Source organism: Lactuca saligna, chromosome 4, assembly GCF_052625555.1.
Source record: "Lactuca saligna cultivar CGN05327 chromosome 4, ASM5262555v1, whole genome shotgun sequence".
NCBI classification, from domain to species: Eukaryota; Viridiplantae; Streptophyta; class Magnoliopsida; order Asterales; family Asteraceae; genus Lactuca; species Lactuca saligna.
The window spans coordinates 146,725,122-146,732,342 of NC_136420.1; the positions used below are offsets into that span (position 1 = coordinate 146,725,122).

Consider the following 7,221-nt stretch of genomic DNA (forward strand, 5'->3'; position numbering starts at 1 on the left):
GATCCGAAGCATCCGAATAGAGTGTGTAAGCTTGAGAAGTCCATTTATGGACTTAAGCAAGCATCTCGCAGATGGAATCTTTGCTTCGATGAGAAAGTCAAAGAGTTTGGATTTGTACGAAGCGAAGACGAATCTTGTGTATATGTCAAAGCCAGTGGGAGTATAGTAAGCTTCCTCGTTCTATATGTCGATGACATATTACTCATAGGAAACGACATCACGACTCTGCAGGAGGTTAAGTCCTGGCTCTGGAAGTGCTTCGCTATGAAGGACCTCAGAGAGGCTTCTTACATTTTGGGAATAAGGATAGTAAGAGAAAGAAGTAAGAGACTAATTGGACTTAGTCAGAATACTTACTTAGAGAAGGTACTAAAACGTTTTAGTATGGAAAACTCAAAGAAGGGAGAACTACCGATACAAGGAAATGCCAAGTTGAGTAAGACTCAAAGTCCGAGTACCGAAGCTGAGATAGCAGAAATGAGCCGAGTACCATACGCTTCCGCAGTTGGCTCAATCATGTACGCTATGACTTGTACTCGCCCTGATGTAGCCTTCGCTTTGAGCATGGTTAGCAGATATCAAGGGAATCCTGGCAAAGCACATTGGATTGCGGTGAAGAACATCCTTAAGTACCTTCGGAGGACGAAAGAATGGTTCTTAGTCCTTGGAGGGAGTGATGACTTGAAGGTGCGAGGGTATAGTGACGCCAGCTTTCAAACCGACAGGGACAACTACCGTTCGCAGTCGGGCTGGGTCTTTACCCTAAATGGAGGAGCAGTGACTTGGAAGAGTTCCAAGCAAGAAACCGTAGCTAATTCAACGTGCAAATCAGAGTACATCGCAGCGAGCGAAGCGTCGAATGAGGCAATATGGCTAAAGAACTTCATTGGTGATCTTGGAGTTGTACCGGCCATAAAGGAGCCCATGGAGATTTTCTGTGATAACGAAGGTGCGGTTGCCTTGACCAAGGAACCGAGGGATCATGGTAGATCTCGACATATCGACAGAAAATATCACTTCATTAGACATCGTGTAGAAGAAGGACAACTCGTAGTGAAGAGGATATCATCAGAAGATAACCCAGCAGATCCGCTTACGAAGGGAATGAGTAGGGTTAAGCAATTGCAGCATGCTAGGAGTATTGGGCTGAAGGATGATATTAGTATAGATTAGATAGTATTAGAAACGTATAATAGATAAATGTAATTAACATTTGATGATTAAATAAAGGAGTTTTATTTATGAGTAAAGTTACTGTCACATGTTAGTTGTTTAACTATTGTTTCACTTTGCATGTTTTGACTTCCAGAATAATTGAGTTTATTAGGAATAATCGAATTATTCAAATGGTCCACAATCGTTCATATGTTGGGAGTAGATATGAATGAAGATTGTCATGAATTGGTGTGTAGAATGTCTAAATGGTGTTAGACATAGCAAGGGTTGTTGCAACGTTCATGAGTGCTTATGAACTGGTTTTGAGCATTGGAATAAACCCGCGCTTGCTGGAATCACCTTATGGAATACGATATAAAAGGTGATCGCAAGACGATAATATCATATAGTCTTAAAACCTAGATATATGGTTTATTATTTGTTAATTGATTGTGCATTGATAATGCGAAAACGCATCAGTAACTTGATGTTATAAAACGCATTGTTGTGTATTGTTGGTTAATGAATAAGTAAATGCATATAAGTCAAAGTTTATCTGTAAATTTTATCCTAAGAGGGTAGAAGAGATATCTTGGCCACTCGATGATTTGATTTGACTTATGTGTCGGGCCCGGTCAGAACTAAATTGATGTGTTCGATTAAGTTCTATGTCGAATAAATCGGAGATCGAGAAATTTAAATGCATGACTAACCATTCCATAGGATTGTCAACATGATATCTAACAGAGGACTGTACGATCCCTTATCTAAAGGACAAGATTGATTAGATCAGAATTGACAGCGTCTTTGAGAGCTACGATTGCAAGCCGAATTGTACTTGTATAGTTACTAGACTTATCCAAGTGGGAGACTGTTGGAATAGTGTCTAAGGCTGTAACTATATTCGGTTGTGCATGGTCCTTTTGGGTTGCCTTCACCATAGCAACTTGAAGGATGATTTGTTAAGAGAGAGTAAATATTATAAGGAATAATATATGGCTATTTGATTAATATAAGTCATAAATTAATTGGTATTAATTTGGTGACTTAAAGAGATTAATTAAATAAGAGGGTATAAACTGTCAATTGTTTGATAGTTACACTTTAGACTGTAAATCCTTATCCTAGATAGGATGGACGATTTCTAGGGCTTGGATAAGCCAAAATCGTCCATAGGGTTATCTATGGAATGGATTTGGATAGCCTTAAGAGAAGATTATCAAATTAGGGTTTAGGTGGTAACCCTTAAGGAGTCTACAAGTATAAATAGACCCTAGGGGTGAGGGAATTCGACACACATCCTAAAGCAAGGAACCTCTGGCCGAATTCCTCCGCTCTCCTCTCTCCTAAATCATCTTGCTTGCTATTGGTGTTTGTAAGCCATTAGAGGAGTGACATTTGTGACTCTAGAAGCTCCAAGACAACAAGATCAACAAGGAACTCAAAGGTATGATTCTAGATCTGTTTCATCATTGTTATTTAACCTAATTAGCTATTAGAATTCTTGGATTCAAAGCATGTTTAATTAGAAAGCCTAGATCCGAGCAATAGGGTTTAGCATGCGCACATAGGAAAGTTCTTATGGCTAAAACCCATCAAATGTGTCATTCTTCATTATAAACAAAACAAATCCTTTTGTTGGAAGGACACTCATTGGCAAAATGCCTAATTTTTCCACACTTGTAACAAGTTACATCCTCACTACATTTCCCAAAGTGGTTTTTCTTACACTTATCACACCATTTCTCTTCGCCTCCTTTTCCTCCAAACTTTTTCGAATCAGATTTCGAAAATTTGCTTCTCTTACCGGAACCAGATGTTCCCTCAAACATTCTTTTCTCACCAACCTCAACCTTGTTGGTGGTTCTCCCCTTAATCATGTTCTCAATGGACTTGGCAGCCCAGATAGCTGCCTCTAGAGTAGGTGCTTGACGAACTGGCACTGCGTACTCCCATGAGAGTCCCTTTGCATACCGGTCAACCTTTGTCAACTCATCTGGAACGATGCGCAAAGCAAACTCCATCTTATCGGTAAAGTTATTAGTGTCTTCATCAACTGACATGCTGCCTTTCGTCAATGTCAGAAACTTGTTCTCTAATTCCAACATATTTTAAGCCAAGCAGAACTTGCACTTGAACTACACCAAGAATTCTGCCCATGTCAATTGCAGTGGCTCATTGGGGCTTAAAGTCTTCCCTAGAGTGTTCCACCAACGAACGGATCCACCTTGGAACTGGCACACTGCGAACGTGGTCTGCAACTTGCCTCGGCAGCCACAAATCATGAAGGCTAACTCCATTTCGGAGATCCAATCCATCACTCCGATCGGTTCCTCCTTTCCGTTGAAGGTCGATGGTTTGCATGTTAGAAAGTCCTTGTACTTGCATCCCATTCCATCATTCCTTCCATCATGGTTGTTTTGCCTAACTATCGGTGGGTTGGCTTGACCAACAGATCCACTGAAGTTTCCACCTTCAGAGCGCCCTTCATTTAATTCGGGCTCTTCCACATGAATTGACAGTTCTTCACGATTCTGTTGAAGCAACCACCTAGTCTCCTCCATTTGACGATCCAACATTGTTTGAATCATCATTTGTACACCATCCATTGTTATTGGCTCCGGTGCTGCAGCTACAATAGGTAATTGTTCAATCATTGGTGGTTGATTTCTGTTTTCATCAGCATTACCAACTCCACTCCTCGTTCTCACCATTTTTGATCTACACACCAAATAAGGTGAAATTAGATCCTCATTCACGATAGATATTCAAATCATCCTTATCACTTAGAAACGTTTACATGCTAGTTCTAATATTGTAGACGTACGCTTAAAATCTACACACATAAGGTTTCTAGATCCGGTCGACAACAGACCATAGATCCAAATAAATAATAGCATATATGGAAACATATAACATTTACCACATAAAAGCATTTTAGTCAACTTTCCTAAAATCAACTAGTGCTCGTGTCTAAAACATAACAGACACGCATCTCAAAACTTCACTTAGCATTCTAAGTTTAAGTCTAGAAATCCTACGAATTCCTAGTTCGCTTAAACTAATGCTCTGATACCAAATGTGACATCCCTAAAATCTCGGCCAGAAAAGACCGATTTTCATTTATGCTTTTAAAATAATTTCATAGTAAATCCTTTTGATTTGAAAGAGTTGCGGAATTTGTTCCCAAAAACAAAACGTGATAAAATAATATTTAGCAGAGCATTTCATAAAGAAATGTATTTTCATTATGTAATCAAAACTTGGGATGTCATGTTCCGATACAGACCATAAAGCATAAACGATAACATTACAAGTCATTCAACAAATATATACATATACAAACTTGTAAACAAAACAACTTGATGATTCATCCATCTTATGCCCTTGCGCCACTTCCTGTAATACAAATTAACTGAGTGGGTCAGGCTTGGGAGCCTCGTGAGCATATAGGGTTTTCGACCCACAATAAATAATTAAATTAATTTTCATCAACCAACAATAACCCAATTACCCATTCCCGTTATTCTCACTTTACGTCCCTAAAATAACTAACACAAGGGACCTAGTCTAAGAACATTTCATCGGGGCGACAACACATGCATTCGGGGGTTTCCCGGCATTATATGTCAAATAAGGCAACTATGATGGGTATGGAGTACAGCGAATGAACACCCAAGTTCATTAACACCTACAGGTGGCGAACCGCTAGCGTTCCACAGGACTGTCTAGAAAACTCTATGGTCATCATCTAAACTCCGCTAGATGACTGAATCAAGAAACAACATCGCGGCCTCTCATCTGTTTATCACACAACTATCTACCCATGTTCTACCCGACATATTAGTAGATAAAAATATATCTTTTTATACATATTTTAAAACCTGTATAGCATTCTCATTCAATACATATTCCAAACAACATAAGACACACATACACATAACAAGTATTTCATAGAGAATAAATCATTTCTATGAGATAGAAGAAAGTGAATATACATTCACGCATATAACAACAAAATATACACATAACACGTATTTCATATAAAATACTACAAAATTACGCGTTAGAAGAAAGTAACCACACACTCACTTGATCAGAAGATGATCGCACAACACTACAACTTGTAGAAGTAGTATTCTTCGGCAGATCTGGAAGATCTTCACAAAAAAACCGGACTCCTCGCGGGCAGAGCTTCGGCTCAGGAATTGCACTTCTCGGGATCTTCAGGGCTTCGGGACTTGCTTCAGAGCTTGGGATTAATACAGGGGCTTCGGGATACTTCTGGCACACAAAACGATGCAAAAACGCGAGAGAAAGGGAAGAAATGAGCAAAGAAACTCGGCGGCCTCGACTTCCTGTTATAGGGGCTGGAACCCTTGATTACGATGGGCTTAATACATGTACGTTGGGCGTACACAACGTCATTGCATGCGTATGTGCTCGAGTGACGTCATTGCATGCGTAGCTGAGACGGTTCACGGGTACGTTGGGCGTATCCCAAATTACATTGGGCGTACTCGATTAAGCCAACTTCAAACTTGCGTAACTTTCGCATACGAGCTCTGTTTTCATCGTTCTTTATATCCACGCGTAGGTGAAACTACGCTCTACAACTTTCGTTTAGACTCCATCGGCTAAATATCGCTCTAACCTGAATTTCACTTTTTACGTCATTCAGCGTTGCCTGTTCTGTCGCGAAACTTCAACAGGTCATAACTTCATCGTTATAACTCGGATTTCGACATTCTTTATATCTTCAGAATCCTTGTTTCGACCACTACATCTTTATGCAAAGATATTGGGCTTATCTCACACTTCAAATTTGATGCTTATTTTATTCTTAATTCATTAAATTATTATAATTAAGAAAATAAACACATAATTCACATAATTCACAAATAATACATTCTTATTATTTCAAAATGGGTTACAAATGTTAACCTAGACTATTACATCAATGAAAATGCCTAGCCTGGAAACGCGGGTGTTACATCAATGTTGTGGATAGATGCTTGTTGATTTCTAAGTATTGTTCTTGTCTCTTGTAATGCAGCATCATGGTCATTGTGTCTCTTTTCTGAAGCAGCTACAAATTTAGTAAGCATGTCTTCCAAACTTGGTTTTCTTTCTTGCATCGGCTCCTCCTTTTGTTAAAAACCTCTTCCTTTTTGTTTATATTTCTCCTCCTTAGCTTTCTTGTACTCGTCATAAGGAAATCATTCCTTCTTGGGTTTTCGCCAATCATCATCATATTTGTCACCACTGGAGTAGCATACTTGCGCCTTCTTGTTCCCATTCTCTTCCAAGTCACAATCTCTAGTAAGATGAGGTCCATTGCAATTCTCACAACCCACCCGAATCTCTAGTAAGATGAGGTCCATTCCATTTTATCCATCATCCTATCCATGGTTTTCAACATAGCCATAACTGCCGACAAATTTTTTGAAGCTGCATAAGTTGATCCCCTCGTCACATCATTCTTTGGGTTGTGGTATTCCATAGAATGCTTAGATAATTCCTCAGTTAGTTTCTTTATCACTAGGGGTGCTTTCTTTGTGAGTGGGCCTTGCGAGTCAAGTAATTGCCTTGTTGTAACATTCACTCCATCATAGAAAATGGAGACTTCTTGTTGACTATTGAGATCATGATGTGGGCAATTCCTTAGTAGACTTTTGTACCTCTCCCAAGCCTCATAAAGTGATTCTCCAACTTGTTGTTCAAAGTTGGATATGGCTTTCTTTAACTTGGATATTTTGGAAGGTGGGCAAAATTGATCAATAAACTCTTCTTTCATCTTGGCCCATGTAGTGATGGATCCAGGGGGAAGTGACTTGAGCCAATCCTTTGCAGCACCCTTCAATGTAACTGGAAGCATGTGAAGCAGCTGAGTCTCGCGAGGCACGTTGGGAACAATGAAATAATCAGCTACATCATTAACTTCATCCAAGTCTTTGTAAGCATCTTCAGGGTCTTTTCCGTAGAACGGGATCTCTTTGAGTTGAGCTAGTATGTGACCCTTAAGCTCAAAAGTGGCAGTTGCAGGAATTGCGGGTTGCACAAGTC

General features: G+C 39.5%; 1 non-coding gene across 1 annotated transcript; it reads left to right on the top strand.

Moving 5' to 3' along the window:
- Positions 1-6,797: 6,797 nt before the first annotated feature.
- Positions 6,798-6,904, top strand: LOC145044599 (small nucleolar RNA R71). The gene has a single exon (XR_013681548.1). It is a non-coding gene; the product is annotated as a small nucleolar RNA R71 (small nucleolar RNA).
- Positions 6,905-7,221: the final 317 nt, after the last annotated feature.